The following is a 16756-nucleotide window of genomic DNA, read 5'->3' on the forward strand; positions in this document are numbered from 1 at the left end:
GAAATTAAGAATGTAACTGCTACGATCGAACTGGAATATGAACATTTGTTTGTCTGAGTTTAACAAGGGGTAGCATGTCTGAGTTTATTATGATGTTACATGTCTGAGTTTATTATGATGTTACATGTCTGAGTTTATTATGATGTTACATGTCTGAGTTTATTATGATGTTACATGACCGAGTATATTATGATGTTCCTTGTCCGAGTTTCCTCACATATAAATGCCCGAGTTTTACATTCAGCTAATGTGGTCCGAGTTTATGAAATGAAAGAAGTGACCGACCTTTGTTAATCAGGTCCGAACTTTATGATTAACCCTCAAGGTCCGAGTTTGATTCCCATTATCATAGGTCTGAGTTTAACAAGCATAGGACCGAGTTTAGTCCATCAAGCATATGGTCCGAGTTTATTAATGTTGATGAGTCCGACTTTATGTAATGTATAAGTGGTCCGAGTTTAGAATGATGCATCAAAGGGTCCGAGTTTGTTCATGCTTTAGTGGTCCGACCTTGTGAAAGGATTCCCCAGGTCCGAGCTTAACATGGCAGCCCTCACCCTTGTTCTTGTCCGAGTTTAAACAGGGGAAACCCCCCCCCCCCCCACACTGTCCGAGTTTCTAAGTAGGGCAAGCCCCGTCCGACGTTGTGTGATGTTTAATGTGAAGCCATGAGTTGCTTGTTAATTAATGTGAAATCTGTTCAGGCTGCATGATTAGAATGAAGCCACAAATTCCGTTAAACTTGTTATGTTAATAACGCCGATGAATGTACGAAGTATGTTAATACTGACAAATACGTTAACCTCCATGTTAGACTGAAATGTGGAAGCAAAGACATCACGCATGAATTATGTGAATGCGATGAACTGACTACGTGATATATGATTCTATGTATATGATTGTATGATATTGAACGCAATCGTATGATCGTGCATGTGTGACCATTCTATGTGATATCATCATGTACACAATACACACACAAGACATAGTTGCTTGGTTATTAATCACTCGCAAACCCTAATTGGATGCAAACACTCACATCGTATTATGTGCAACATATCCTAGGTGGTGTGTAACGGACTTAGGCGTTTGATAAACCCTAGAGCATAGCATACCGAGCAAAACCAAGGTGAGTTCACACCCTTACTAAGGCATGGGATTCCCAGGGCACGGGAATTGGGATTGATGGATTGTGATTGAATAGAACTGTACTTACACTATTTCTAGACTACCATACCATCGTCCTCGGTTGTGCAGGACACGTACGTGCAATCTACGTACACATATATCAATTACTATCCTCGGTTGTGAAGGATACTTATACTAAATTACTATCCTCGGATGTGAAGGATACTCACGTAAGACCTACGTGAACTTATACTTACTACTATCCTCGGTTGTGAAGGATACTTATACTCACTACTATCCTCGGTTGGGAAGGATACCTATACTTATTACTATCCTCGGATGTGAAGGATACTTATGCTTATTACTATCCTCGGTTGTGAAGGATACTTATGGTTACGAGTAGTCTAGTGGTTATACAACATGGGAAGCCCCCACCAATAGAACGTACTAACGGCCCAGTAGAGCCACCTGTTACAAACGAACTTACTATTGCGCATTTACTTTCTGTGAACTCGCTCAACTAGTTGTTGATCCTCTGTTACATGCCTTGCAGGTCGTTAGGTATATGGAGCTTGCACATGGAGTAGCGGGTCGTTGTGGCCTTGGATCGTGATTATCTTATTAAACACTTATGACATTTCATACTTACTTATGTTGGGTTTTGATTATACTCTTCCGCTAAACAATGATAGCTTACTTATGTTTTGGAAACACCTTTCATATGGATTTGGTTCGGATTATATTGCAATTACTTTTACTTTATACAATGTTCTATATGATTGGTGGCTTGATCCTGGTCAGTCACGCTCCCAAGCGGTGATACTCCGCAGGTGGATTTTGGGGGTGTGACAGAACTGATGAGCTTTTATTTTTGTTTTGAACATCTTCTGAATTTTTAACACTTTGTTTTTGTTTTGCATTCTTCTTCAAAGGTTTCTGTGATGAACATTCACCTTTTTCTGTAGAATGCAAATCAGTTTCTTGAAAATTTTCTTTTAATTTCAAAAATAATTTTCTTTTTTGACTTTGTCACAATCTTCAATTTTGACTTTGTCAAAATCTGTGACATTGTCACTTATTGGAATAGCATTGATTGGTTTTGGACAGAGTTGATCAATCATTGCTGAAGAGGTCACAAAACCTTTCAGTTTCTTCTAAAACTCAGCAATTTTATTTCTTGCACTCTTAGCTTCATTTTCAAGCTGAGAGATTTTTCCAAGCTGAGAAGTAATTGCATTTTCATTTTCCACTATATTTTTTTCAAGAACAGATTTTTCATTTTCTAAAACTTTTATATGTTCTTGAAATTTTGCTTCATTTTGTTTCAAATTTTTGTTTTCCAATTTTATCCAAAGATCTTTATTTTCTGAAGATTTTATCTTATCTTTAAAAACTTTTTCATTTTCTTTCAAAATTTTGATTTCCAATGTCAAACTCTCCATCTCTTTTAAGAGTTTGACATTGTCTGCTTTAGATTTATCACAGTTTAAGCACTTCTCGGTCATCGTTTCAGCTTCAGCTTTCTTTTCGATCTTGATAACTGAAATTTCTTCAACTTGCTTTTCTACCACTTGAACATTTTCCTTAGATTTGTCTTTTACTACAACGGTTGCTGCTTTATGATTCTTTTCTCCTGAATCAAACTTCAATTTTCTAATCTTTTGAAACTCAAGTTCTTGAGCTTGAATCTTCTCGACGAACGAACTCAAATTGAAACTATAATATTCACCGCTCTTCTTCCAATCCAACAAATACGTTACCCACACATCCTTTGGTAAAACATTTGCCAACTTATTAACCCACGTCTCATCCATTTTGTTAATGTTCAAATTTCTCATCTCTATATGCAGCTTGCAATACCTCTCGATCAATTCTTTTGTAGACTCTCCCTTGATACCAGTAAAACTTTAAAACTTCTTCTGTGCAATATCTGTTGGATTCTGAACAAGCATTCCATATCCGAAATATGAGTTATACGACTCAGAATCCATGTTTCAGTATTGAAAGATTCACAAAGACAGATTTTCAAACGATACAGAAATTCACACAATCTAAGATCAGTTCAATAACTTTATCAAACAAATGAATCAGATGAATATTTGAATATCTGATTGAATAGCAAAAATCAGACGACAGCGGATCGAATGTGGATTCGCTCGGCGGGTATCCGATGCTTGACAAATACCTCGGATCACCTGCAAACAAACAAACAATCAATCAGTTTAAACGGATTAAATACGTAACAGTGTGTGATAGTGTAATCGATCTAGGACACTTGTCGAAAATTCACGGATTCGTTCCAATACAAAATGAATGGATGCACACTTCTTAACTCAAATGGCCCCCTTTTTTACAGACTAATAATGTTTTTGGGCCAGATGTATGATTGGACCGAACTATCACATGGGCCTATTAACATGACCGACAATTTTTTAATATCACTTAAATCTGATTGGGCCACAAGTTTGAATCAAATCACCGACAATATCTATGACTCAATTGGACCACAAATATCATTCAACTGACATCTTTAAACTTGATTGGGCCGATTCACAATTCATGATTCATTTCTCATTAGGCCGCCCATATTCGTGGATCTGATACTTCACATGAAACAATCTTTAATATTCCACAAAATTATTACAATATCACATGAATTTTCTGATTGGACCTTATTTTGAATATGACACATTTAAATGGCTGACATTTTTTTTAACACTCAACTGACTTCGAATGCAACTTTGATTCACATGCAACTTTGATTTTAATATCCTACAGCAACTCTATTTATCCCAGTGAACCTTGACACAACAATCACTAATATTCTTGACACTTTTATCCGTCGCTAATAACAGTGTCTTCTCGGCCGAACACCCCCATATGCATACAATTTCAAAAATTTCAATTCATTCCATGAAGATTCAAGGGTCTTTCAAAGTGATTTCAAGCTAAAAAGGGGTGTTTGGAAGTGATTTCAAGCAATAACAACCTCCATCTCATCATCTATTCTCAAAAACCCATATAAAATCTTGAAGGTATAAAAACTTATTTATAAACTTTGTTTTGATTCTGGATGTTCTTGATAGTGACAGAAGGTTTCTCTTAATCTTGAAATTATTCACAAACTTGAAAACTAAAATAAATGGGTTTTTGAATAAAATAAAAATGGATGTATATATGTATGTATATGTAGCCATACATATGCATGTGTGTGTATGTTAGAGTATGAGTTTTGATTTTCGGTTTGATCTTGTTTGATAAAATGTTGAAAAGTGATAAGCATGTGATCTTGGAAAGTTCTAAAAGGGTTTTAATCATGTGAATGAACATGTGAAAGTAAAAAGTTTGGATTCATATAAGTGTATGTATATATGAGCCGTGTATGTGTGTATAAGTATGCATGCATGTAATATTTTGATGATTAAAAGTATTAGATATGTAAGAATGTGTATGTCATGCAATATGTTAAATGACTAGGTGATGATATATGAAGAAGATGATGTTCTCGAATGTTTGAACATGAGTTAAATGCATGATGAATATGATTTAGTTCATGTGTGTTGATGATGATATGATATGGATGCATTAAATGCATTTACTTGAACATGCATGATGATTTGTGATCATGAAGTGATGATTTAGATATGATTTGATAAAAATAGTTTTTAATCAGATTCTAAACACTAAAATAAGATTATTTTGAAGTGTTTTATGATATATAACTTTGCCATAATATTTACTAGCCTTGCATGTTGTACTTAGTACATAAAGTGTTGTAAAATACGTGAAATCACATGATTTATGTGACTTAAACAAAAACTGAACTAATCTGATTATAACCATTATTTTAACCAGTAAATAACATGTATTGTGTTAAAATAACAAGTCTTTTCGAGTTGGGATGATTATAGTAACGTTTAACGCAAAACTATGCGTTAAAACGGTCAAAAATCGGCTTTTCGGGTGATTTCTATAAAACTGAATTAGACCAGTAAATAAACTGATATTTTTAGTTTAAAAATAAATATTTTAACTAATTTTAAGTTTACTTGGTGTTTGGTTAATCATACGTGACTTTCGACGCCCGAAAACGTTACCGAATCGCTAAAATACGCATTTTTCAATGAACATGAGTATCGGTGAACTTTAAGTGAATCTTATGTGATAAAATGTATTAAGTGATTTGAGCATGTAAAAGTGATAATATGTTAAGTGTTAATTTGATAATGAGAAATTTAGACTATGCATGTACGTTTTGGCGCCGTAAAAACGGTAAAGGTGTGTTAAATGTGTAACTTGTTTGTCGAGTATGAAATTTGATATATGTAGGATATTTCATGAGTATTTGCTATGAAAATGAAAAAATAGATAAATTAACAAGATTTCGTGTGTTTCGGTGTTAAATTATACGAACGTTTGTGTATAAATATTATGACGCGCAAATCGTAGGTATATCATGTATATGTATATACGGGAGAGTTAAGGGAATTACACAATAATGGTAACCAATAAAATCATTCAAAAAACAAAATCATAATAAATATATAAATATATATGGACTCATATATATATATATATATATATATATATATATATATATATATATTTTAACGTGCCAACATAATAAAAAATGACAACTTTTCCAGAAAATCTCAAAGTTATGTGATAATTCTAAGAAACTGAGAAACTTAGGATTTTTGTGATTAAATGTTATTTTGATATAGAATTGTTCCCATATTAGGACGTATATAATCAATTTCTGGGATTGCGGTATTAAAATACGCACCCAAAGGTGAGTATCACTAAACCCCGCTTTTTACTGCTTTATATATATATTGGGGGTAGAACACGCCAATAAAAGGGTTTAATAATGTTTTTGAAATAAAACATACCTTTTGATATAAATTATATACTTTCATTGGAAATATATAGATTTTTGGGAAATTATATATGTATTTCGGGATGAAATGGTTTTGAAGAATAAATATGTTTCGGGTGGAAACGGGATTATGCACGGTGTTTGGGGGAAAAACGACCGTATAGTTGGTATGAAAATTGCTTGGTCTCAATAGAGTAAGTATCAGCATAGGCTTACATTTCGTCGGGGATTTCAGGGGATTCGTACAACATCGTGTATTAAGTTGTTATATTAGTAGGATATATATATTGTACGTGAGGCAAACATCATATTGTTCTTCGAGAAAGAACCCTGCGCCCATGATGTCGTTCAATCAGTTTAAGTATTGCACGCGAGGAATTGTTGGCAGATCTATCGGGTTGACAACCCCGTCGTGACCGGTCGCCCCGTGTCAATTTCAAACGACGAATTAATATTCTGTTCATTGTCTAGTTTTGATTATCGTTGAAAGGTTAATATATAGTTCGTATCGTCTAGCTAGCATACGAGTCTGAAAGTTGATGCTATAATTTAATATACAAAACCTGGGCAGTATTATTATTGTCGGGGTAATAACCCGATGGAAGGCCCATGAATTTTATCAAAGGAGTAAAATGGACTTTCTAAAAATTTCCTGAATTGTTTTTAAATAAACACCTAATTAGAAAGTTTTCATTGGAATAAAAATTTGTTAGTAAACGAATAAGTGAACTCACCTTCCTTTGTGTTGACATTTGATTTTAACGTGTTCTACAGGTACTTGAACTAGGCTTCGGGAATTATGGCGTATCTTGTGGTTGTTGATGCATATTTTGTCACTTAAATATGTTAGACTAATTTTAAAACTTTCTGGAACAAATGTAATAAGATCCATAAGGATCAAATACAATTTAACTAAAATGTGGTTGTGTCATGATATGGGACGTCATACTTAAAAACTTATGTTTTAATTATGTTAATATGTCCAAGACTATTATGCATCAAACATCAAGATAGAAATAGGCACCAGCTTCCGTCACCACTACGTTTTATATTCCGCTGCGGCGTTTTTGGGGTGTGACAGAAGTTGGTATCATAGCCATTGGTTATTAGCGAACTAGACGTTTTTGGGGGAAAACACTAGACTTCAACCGAAGAATTTTGAGATTTAAAGTCCAAAATTCTCCAAGCCAAGATTTTTATATAAATGTGGAAATTTTATCATGTATGAAAGCCTTTATGTGTTTATGTGTATATGTGATTTTCTATTTATTTGAACCTTATTTGTTACTATGTATATTGATCACACATTTACTTTGTACGGTTACGATGTGTCACGTCTCGGCCTAGAGAGCCAATAGTAGTTCTGCTCACTGATACCGCCGAGCCTACACTTGAGATTCTTTCTCCCGTCGTTATAGAATCGGCTATTCCGTTATTCGAGTCGCATGTTTTGTTACACCTCTTTTAGTCTACACTCGCTGTGGGAAGGGGACTCGACCCATTAGAGAGAATTGCATCAACTTCGAGAATTGAGACAGCGTCCACTTTGAAGAGGCAAAAAGGGGGTTTGGTCAATCACCCTCACTGTGATTGTCAGTTCGCCACGTTACGTGGAGGCATGGAGGTGATAAAGGACTTAAAGGGACAGATGGACTGTTATGATGAGCTAGAAGAGCTTGATAGGAAGAAGTTGGACTTCCAGGGATTGAAGCATTTGTTGTTGTTTGTTTTGTATGTCTCGTTTGATAGACCCTATTTATGGATTGCATGCCAAGTTTTCAGATATTTAGAAAGAAATTTCATATAAACTTGTTGCGGGTGTTGATGTAGACATGTCGAATTTTGATTAGTCTTAGTACTAAAAGCAAGCTCTGAAAATTTCTGATATAAATATCGAATGGGTTCCTTTTTGTATAAAAATTGTTCTCATTAATACGTGGATATTATACATGCGCAATGTATGGTCCACTCGCATTTAATGATTGAACTATTTTAAATATCGATGAGAAGCGTGGTAAGGAATGCAGATTGGAGAAAGCGTGTGTAGCTAACCCTAGAGAGTCGGGAAAGGATAATGCCAAGGATGGCAGGAGTAGTCTTGAGAAAAAGACTCACGAAGATGAGTGGAGAAAATGCGCCAGATATGGTCGGACTGGACATATGACTCGCGAGTGCTATGCTAGGAGTACATCAGATGGAATTAAGTTCAAAGGATGCTACGAGTGTGGTGAGCAAGGACATTTCGAGAGAGATTGTCTGAAAATGAAGGGTCAGGATGCCAGGGGTAGAGCGTTCAAGCTAAACATTGGAAGGCACGAGACGATCTTGCTGTTGTTACCGGTATGTTTTGAATCAAAAACCAATCTATGTTCATACTTTTAATACCAAAGCTGACTTGTGTTTTGTTCGAGAAACTTTGAACCATTTTTGTGTTCACCTACAAGTAAGCTGAGTATAAAATGCCCGATAGAACTAGCAATTGGTAAGTTGATGGAAACTATCGAGGTCGCTTGCAGTTGTAGTATTTAGGCTTCCACCTAAATTAGCATGGGAATTCGTAGTTCTAGTGTTGGTTTAGTTCCAGTGGAGCTGGGGAGATTTGACGTAGATGCGAGGATGGATTGATTATCCAAGAATGAAGCAAGGATTATTACTCGGAGAAGCAATCTAGGATACCTCGTTCTGATGATGAAAAGGTGGTAGTTGTTTGCGAAGACCGACCGAGTCGAGTGTCGAGTTTCGAGTGTTGATGGTTGAGAGTTGTCAGTTTTGTAAGGATGCTCAGGTGGTTACAAAAGGGGCTATCCTGCGTTCTTAGTTAACGTGGTGGATACGAAAGCCGAATATAGGAATACCGGAGAGATTCCTGTTGTTTGCAATTATCCAGAAGCTTTCCTAAAAAGACTTATCTTGATTGCCCCCTGTGAGGCAGATCGAATTTCGAATCGATCTGGCACACGGTGCTGCACCCAGTTGCATAATCTCCTTATAGATTAAGCACCGTCTGAGAATGATAAAAATGTCAAGTCAGTTTCAAGAGCTACTGGACGAGGATTTCATTCGATCAAGCTTTTCGCTTTGAAGCGCATCTGTTTTGTTGAAAAGGAAGAAGGATGGATCCTTTAGGGTGAGTGATGATTTCAGAGAGCTGAATGAATTGACTATCGAGAATCGGTACCCTTTTACCGAGGAATGACGATTTGTTTGATCAAGCTATCGGGATCCAGCTGCTACACGAAGATCGATCTACGATTGGGACATTATCAATTGAAGGTTGCTGACGAAGATATGATGAGGACTGCTTTTTGAACCCGATATGGCCATTACGAGTTATTAGTCATGCCTTTTGACTAAATTAATCCGCCATTTATATTCGTGGATCTCATGAATAGGGTATGGAAACCCTAATCGGATGAATTCGTGATAATATTCGTCGATGACATACTTGCTTTCACGCAAACCAAGGAAACTCATGAGAAACATTGAAGGAAGTATTGGAATTCCAGATTTAAGATTTAGTTCTGTTAAAGGAGTTATCTTGAGAGAGATGCTAGTAGGTTTAGTAGAGGAAAGAAAAGCTGAGCCACATTGACTTAGTCCTTTGGAGAGCCCATCTTGAGTTGGACTAGTCGCTTATAGGCTTAAGCTACCATCAGGATGGAAAGCGTTAAGTTGTGAGATTAGGAATTGAGAGTGTATGTAATATAGGTCTACGAAGATTCTTTGTAAGAATCAAAGTTTCTCGCAGAAACTATAAGAATATATTCATTAAACCTGTTTTTGCTGTTTTCACCCAGTAACAAAACCTGTAGAGTAAAAATTTCTGGGATGAAATTTCCTAAACAGCGGGAGACTGTGACACCCGGCTTTTCAGGCCGTACCGTACAATTGTGGCACATGTTGCAGATAGGTAATAGGGCCATATTTGACTGATTATGATGTTTATATGTGAAATTTAGTGAGTTGGTAAATTTAAACTTCGATAAAAATTATGTTGGCAACGGTAAGATAAACGCTTATTGCGTAATGGTTAAAATGCGAAACGAATAACGGTGACCACCCGATCAGTGTTAAAATCCTAAAAATAGTTTGTTATGATTAGAATAATTATTTTTATCATATCCGTGTGGAATAATAAATTAAAACGCTAAGAAAATCTATTTTCAAGTTTAAGCGCGTACCGCGCGATGCAGCGCGTGTACCGACAAAATACTGTCAACACAGCCTGTCAAAGCAACTGATAATCATTTTAATAATAATTTGATGAGTTTATTACTTTAGAACGATAAAAATAAAAAAAACGCTTAAATTACTATTTTTGCGGTTTTAAGCGCGTACCGCGCAACGCAGCGCGCATACTGCCAAATACCGACAACGTAGCCAGTCCAGGCAAACAAAACATCGTTTAGTAATATTTTGATGAGTTTATTTTTATAGAGTATTAAAAATAAATTAAAACTCACTAAAACGGGAATAAAACGCTAGATAAAATACCCGGTATCTAGTAAAATACCTGTTTTTAGCCAAGATTTACATATATATGTATGTATATACATATGTAATCGTGAGTGGGGGAACATATGGCAGCCCTATGTCACATTCTCTCTCCTCTTCCATGCATGCATTGGTCAAGAGTGGAGGTGATGATGATTAAGCTTACATAAATCATTATAAAACTTCTAAAATACTTACACAATCCAAGAAATCACATTTCAAAAATCACAACTCTCTCTCTCTCTCTCTCAAATTCTCGGCCGAACACCCCCATATACATACAATTTAAAAAATTTCAATTCATTCCATGAAGATTCAAAGGTCTTTCAAAGTGATTTCAAGCTAAAAAGGGGTGTTTGGAAGTGATTTCAAGCAAGAACAACCTCCATCTCATCATCTATTCTCAAAAACCCATATATAATCTTGAAGGTATAAAAACTTATTTATAAACTTTGTTTTGATTCTTGATGTTCTTGATAGTGATAGAAGGTTTCTCTTAATCTTGAAATTATTCACAAACTTGAAAACTAAAATAAATGGGTTTTTAAATAAAATAAAAATGGATGTATATATGTATGTATATGTAGCCGTATATATGCATGTGTGTGTATGTTAGAGTATGAGTGTTGATTTTTGGTTTGATCTTGTTTGATAAAATGTTGAAAAGTGATGAGCATGTGATCTTGGAAGGTTCTAAAAGGGTTTTAATCATGTGAATGAACATGTGAAAGTAAAAATTTTGGATTCATATGAGCCGTGTATATATGTATAAGTATGCATGCATGTAATATTTTGATGATTAAAGGTATTAGATATGGAAGAATGTGTATGTCATGCAATATGTTAAATGATTAGGTGATGATATATGAAGAAGATGATGTTCTTGAACGTTTAAACATGAGTTAAATGCATGATCAATATAATTTAGTTCATGTGTGTTGATGATGATATGATATGGATGCATTAAATGCATTTTCTTGAACATGCATGATGATTTGTGATCATGAAGTGATGATTTAGATATGATTTGATAAAAATAGTTTTTAAACAGATTCTAAACACTAAAATAAGATTATTTTGAAGTGTTTATGATATATAACTTTGCCATAATATTTACTAGCCTTGCATGTTGTACTTAGTACATAAAGTGTTGTAAAATACGAGAAATCACATGATTTATGTGACTTAAACAAAAACTGCACTAATCTGATTATAACAATTTATTTTAATCAGTAAATAACATGTATTGTGTTAAAATATCAAGTCTTTTCGAGTTGGCATGATTATAGTAACGTTTAACGCAAAACTATGCGTTAAAACCGTCAAAAATTGGCTTTTCGGGTGATTTCTATAAAACTGGATTAGACCAGTAAATAAGTAAATAAATTGATATTTTTAGTTTAAAAAGAAATATTTTAACTAATTTTAAGTTTACTTGGTGTTTGGTTAATCGTACGTGACTTTCGACGCCCGAAAACGTTACCGAATCGCTAAAATACGCATTTTTCAATGAACATGAGTATCGGTGAACTTTGAGTGAACAACTTCAAAACAGCTTGTATCCTTTAACTTTCTTTCTATTACTGATTGCGAGCCTTTACACGTGTTTCTGACAAGATTTTGGCAGCACCTCGACTCTACACTCACACCTGATTCTGCTCCAACCGTTACAAGTGAGATCACACACCACCTATTTATAGTGTGACAGATTCTGCTTGAAATTACATGACAAGTTCAAGCGGAATACCTAAGATTACACTCGAGCGGAATCACCATTAAAGCATTTGGAGCGGAATCACATGACTACCTGATTTCGCTTGAAATGACATGTTTGTCATTTCAAGCGGAATTACAACATTAAACCCACTTTTCTTGATTTCTAACTCCAATCAACCTATCTACACCAAAGACTCGATTAAGACATAGTTAACAGACATTCAGTGCACCAACAGACTCCCCCTTGGATGTTGACGAAGTCTTCGGCGTCGAGTCTTCAGTCTTAGTCTTTTTCCAAACTTTTCTTCACATTGCAAATGCTTTCTCTACACAGGTTTAGGATATCAACCTAGCTCCATCTTCAAACTCCCCTTTGACTGTTGATCCAGAATCTTGACTCCCCCTTTCACGAACTCCCCCTCTCGGTAAGCTGAAATCTAAGATCTTGATCTGGTTCAAATTTTTCCATTTTGCTGCCGTGGGGATGATGAAATCCACAACCTGTTTCTCAAACATATAACATTACAATCTATCGACTTTCAACAATAAAACTTATAATCTATCAGTTCTAGAAATCCACTCAAGTATTCAGATCCATGTTAATGACCCTGATTACTCAATTAATCTACCAAGTCCAACTTAATGACCTTGGTTGATCTGAGACAAAACAGACTGATTTTTGTTCAAAAAATTTTTTTTCAAACATTTTCTGAAAATAACAAGTATCAAGTTAATGAAAATGTTTTGACTTTCCATCAATCAACTTTTAACAAAAATAAACTCTCCTCATCCAGAAACTTCTTGCATCTGCTTCATCTTTGAGAATCTAACGATCAACTCTCCACTTTGGTTTGTCGGAAAATAAAGCAGAAATGAAAAATCTTTTTAAATTTTCAATAACGTTTCTAAACTAGAAATGAAATAAAGAAATTTAAATTGCAGACTGTAAATGAAAGTAAACTACTTACAAACATATTTTTGGCGAGCGTGTTAGGGAATCATATCAGCTATCAGACAAGTCACTAGTACCGTTAAGCTTAATTTCATACTCAGAATTAAACAATTCACCTTGATTACTGATCCACCTAAATTTCACACAATTTTCAATCTGTTCAGGATACGAATTATGTGTCTTAAGAACTTAAACTCATTCATGTGTCCCACCTCTTGAATATACTCCCGTATCCAGATTCCCAATATTTAGTCTTACAGGTGAGTATACCACATATGATATCTGTAAGGGGTTAGATGCGAAACCGTGAGAGCTCAAGTCAGAACTTCCGTTCAGTAGAGATGATGGTTCGACTTTCGGTGTGTCCCCTTTTGAGGATCTTTTGTTTCAACAACAATGACTATCAATTTTATTGTTTCATTTGCTGAGGGCTGCGCTATGTTTCAAGCAATGCGGAAAGTATTATTCGGGGACTAGGTCAGAACTTCCATTCAGTAGAAGTCCCGAACCTTTCAAACGAGATTTCAGGGGTTACCTATATATTCAAGTAGTGTTCCCCACGAAATAAGCAAGTTTGAATTTTATGTTTATATCCCGAACAAATCTACTAAATGTGCAAAAACCTATCGACACATCATCAGTGAGACTGTTTAACGCTTTTAAAATTTACAAATCTTTAGCGTACCATAACGGTCAAACTGATGTACTATCATTTTCCCTTTTTACACAAGCTCTTTTTCAGTTTTCTATTGTTTTTGGATTTTGAAATTTTATCATGTTTTTGGATTTTTGAATTTTTTACTGTTTTTGTATTTTCTAAAAATATTTACTCCCCCTAAATACCAAAACAAGTAAAAAATCGACAAACCATTGCAGATTGTTTCTCATCGTCATCTACAACAGTACCTTCATCAACGCCAATAATGCCATCCGACACCGATAAAAGCATCATACCATTCAGTTTTAAAAGATATTTAAAACATGTTTTGTCAAAAGCTTTGGTATGTAAATCAGCTTTCTGATTGTCAGTGTGGATTTTCTTAATTCGAATCAACTTCTTCTCTAAGCAATCTCGGATGAAGTTATGTCGAATTTCAATATGTTTAGTTTTAGCGTGATGTACTGGATTTTTAGTTATATTTATTGCGGCCTCATTATCAACAAAAATAGGTGTGTTAAGAAACTACAAAACCGTAGTCACGCATCTGTTGCTGGATCCACAAGATCTGAGAGCAGCAGCTGCGAGCAGACACATACTCCGCTTCACATGTGGATAAAGCCACAGAAGTTTGCTTTTTACACTGCCAGGTAACCAAGCGAGGTCCAAAGAACTGGCATCCTGTTGTTGTTGATTTTGCATGGACTTTGCAGCATCTGAAATCTGAATCGGAATACCCTTCGAGCATGAAATCGCCTTTTCTAGCATACCACAACCCCAATGATGGAGTTCCTTTCAGATAGCCTAATATCCTCTTCCCAATAACCATGTGCGAAGCTCTCGGGTTAGATTGAAATCTTGCTGCGAGGCGCGCTGGGTACATGATATCGGGTCTTGAAGCAGTTAAGTACATCAACGAACCGATCGTGGACGATACATTGCCTCGTCTACCCTGTCTCTGGTGAGATCTGGGTGTATCCCATGATTCGTCGCTAGTGGGGTTGACGCTGGAGTAGAACCTGACATCCCAAATTTCTCTAGAATATCATGAACGTACTTCGTCTGGTGAATGAAAATTCCCTCAGGTAGTTGATCAACTTTTAGACCCAAAAAGAATTTCATCTCCCCCATTGATGACATTTCGAATTTTTTCTTCATCACTTGTTCAAAATCTTTGCATAAATTCTCATTTGTAGACCCAAATATTATGTCGTCCAAATATATCTGAACTACCAGAAGATATCCGTCGACCTCTTTGGTGAAGAGAGTGGCATCCACTTTTCCATGAATGAAGCTGTTGGCTAGTAGGTGTTTAGACAAAGTCTCGTACCAAGCTCTCGGGGCCTGGTGTAAACCATACAACGCTTTATCTAGCAAGTAGACCTTGTTTTTGTGGATTGGATCGGTAAAGCCCGGTGGCTGTCCGACATATACCTCCTCTTTTACCTTCCCGTAGAGAAACGTCGATTTTACATCTAGCTGATATACTTTGAAGTTTTTCCATGATGCAAATGCTAGGAAGATTCTGATCGCTTCTAGTCGAGCTACAGGAGCATACACTTCAGTGAAATCTATACCCTCCTGTTGACTGAAACCCTGGACTATGAGTCGAGCTTTGTTTCGCACAACAACTCCTCGATCATCTCTCTTACACTTAAACACCCATTTGGTGTTGATCTTCCTGTAACCATCCGGTAAGTCTACCAACTTCCACACACCCAACTTCTCAAATTGACTTAACTCTTCTTGCATTGCATTGACCCAACAATCTTCAGTAAGCGCCTCTTTGTATGTTCGCGGTTCGATCTGCGAAATAAAACAACTCAATGAAAATTCAGTTTGTAAAGGTGCTACTGTAGAATAAAAACAAGTAAGTCCTTGGTCAATTTGACGTCTAGTGCAAACGCCTGATTATAGTTCTCCTATGATCAGCTCATCTGGATGGTATGAAAGAGTTCTTGGCATCACTTCGCCTGGAACATCTACCTCGCCTTCCAGATTAGTAACATTCTGATTTGCACCATGTTCACTGACTGGATTTGTTTGACTTGAAATCTGGATCTGCTCCCCCTTAGAATCCGAATCCCAACGATCAAATACTGGCATGTTCTCAGATTCTTGATTATCATTCTGTGCCGACTGATTACCAGGAGCAACTGCATCTTGTTGGACATCATCATGTTCACCAGCATTGCTTGGACCTGCTTCATCATCATTTGAAGTTTGTCTTGGTCGCGTTGAATACTCGGCTGGGAACCTTTCCTGTGATGACTCGTACTCTCGCAAAATATCCAACTCATCAAAGAAGTCTTCTTCTTCTTCTGGCTCTTCCCTCATGTCAAACGAATCCCACAAAGTGTCGTAATGATAACGCCATGAATCTCCAGGATTCTGCGGCGGCATTGTAATACTTTGACATTCAACATTTGCAGCTTCAATAATCCGCTTCTCACTTGGAATGAAGACACGTCATAAAGGACTTGCATAACCAACAAATATGCCCTCAATGCACTTTGGACCAAACTTTCCAAAAGGTTCTAGAATAGTATAGGGTGACCCGAACGGTTCAAGATACTTCAAATTAGGTTTGCGGTTATTGATCAACTCAAAGCACGTTTTGTTGAATTTCTTGACAGTGAGAACTCTGTTGAGCGTATAGCATGCGGCGGAAACAGCTTCTGCCCAAAACTTTATCGGTAGCTTTGAATCAATAAGCATAGTTCTTGCCGTTTCTATTAGTGTCCTGTTTTTGCGTTCCGCGACTCCATTCTGTTGCGGAGTGTACGGAGCATTAAAATCATGCAATATACCTCGTTCTTCACAAAATTCTTCGATCTTGTTGTTCTTGAATTCAGTACCATTATCACTGCGAATTCTTCTGATACGCCTTTGGTACAGATTCTCTATCTTTCTGAACAACACCATTAAA

This window comes from Helianthus annuus, chromosome 11 (genome assembly GCF_002127325.2).
Source record: "Helianthus annuus cultivar XRQ/B chromosome 11, HanXRQr2.0-SUNRISE, whole genome shotgun sequence".
NCBI lineage: Eukaryota > Viridiplantae > Streptophyta > Magnoliopsida > Asterales > Asteraceae > Helianthus > Helianthus annuus.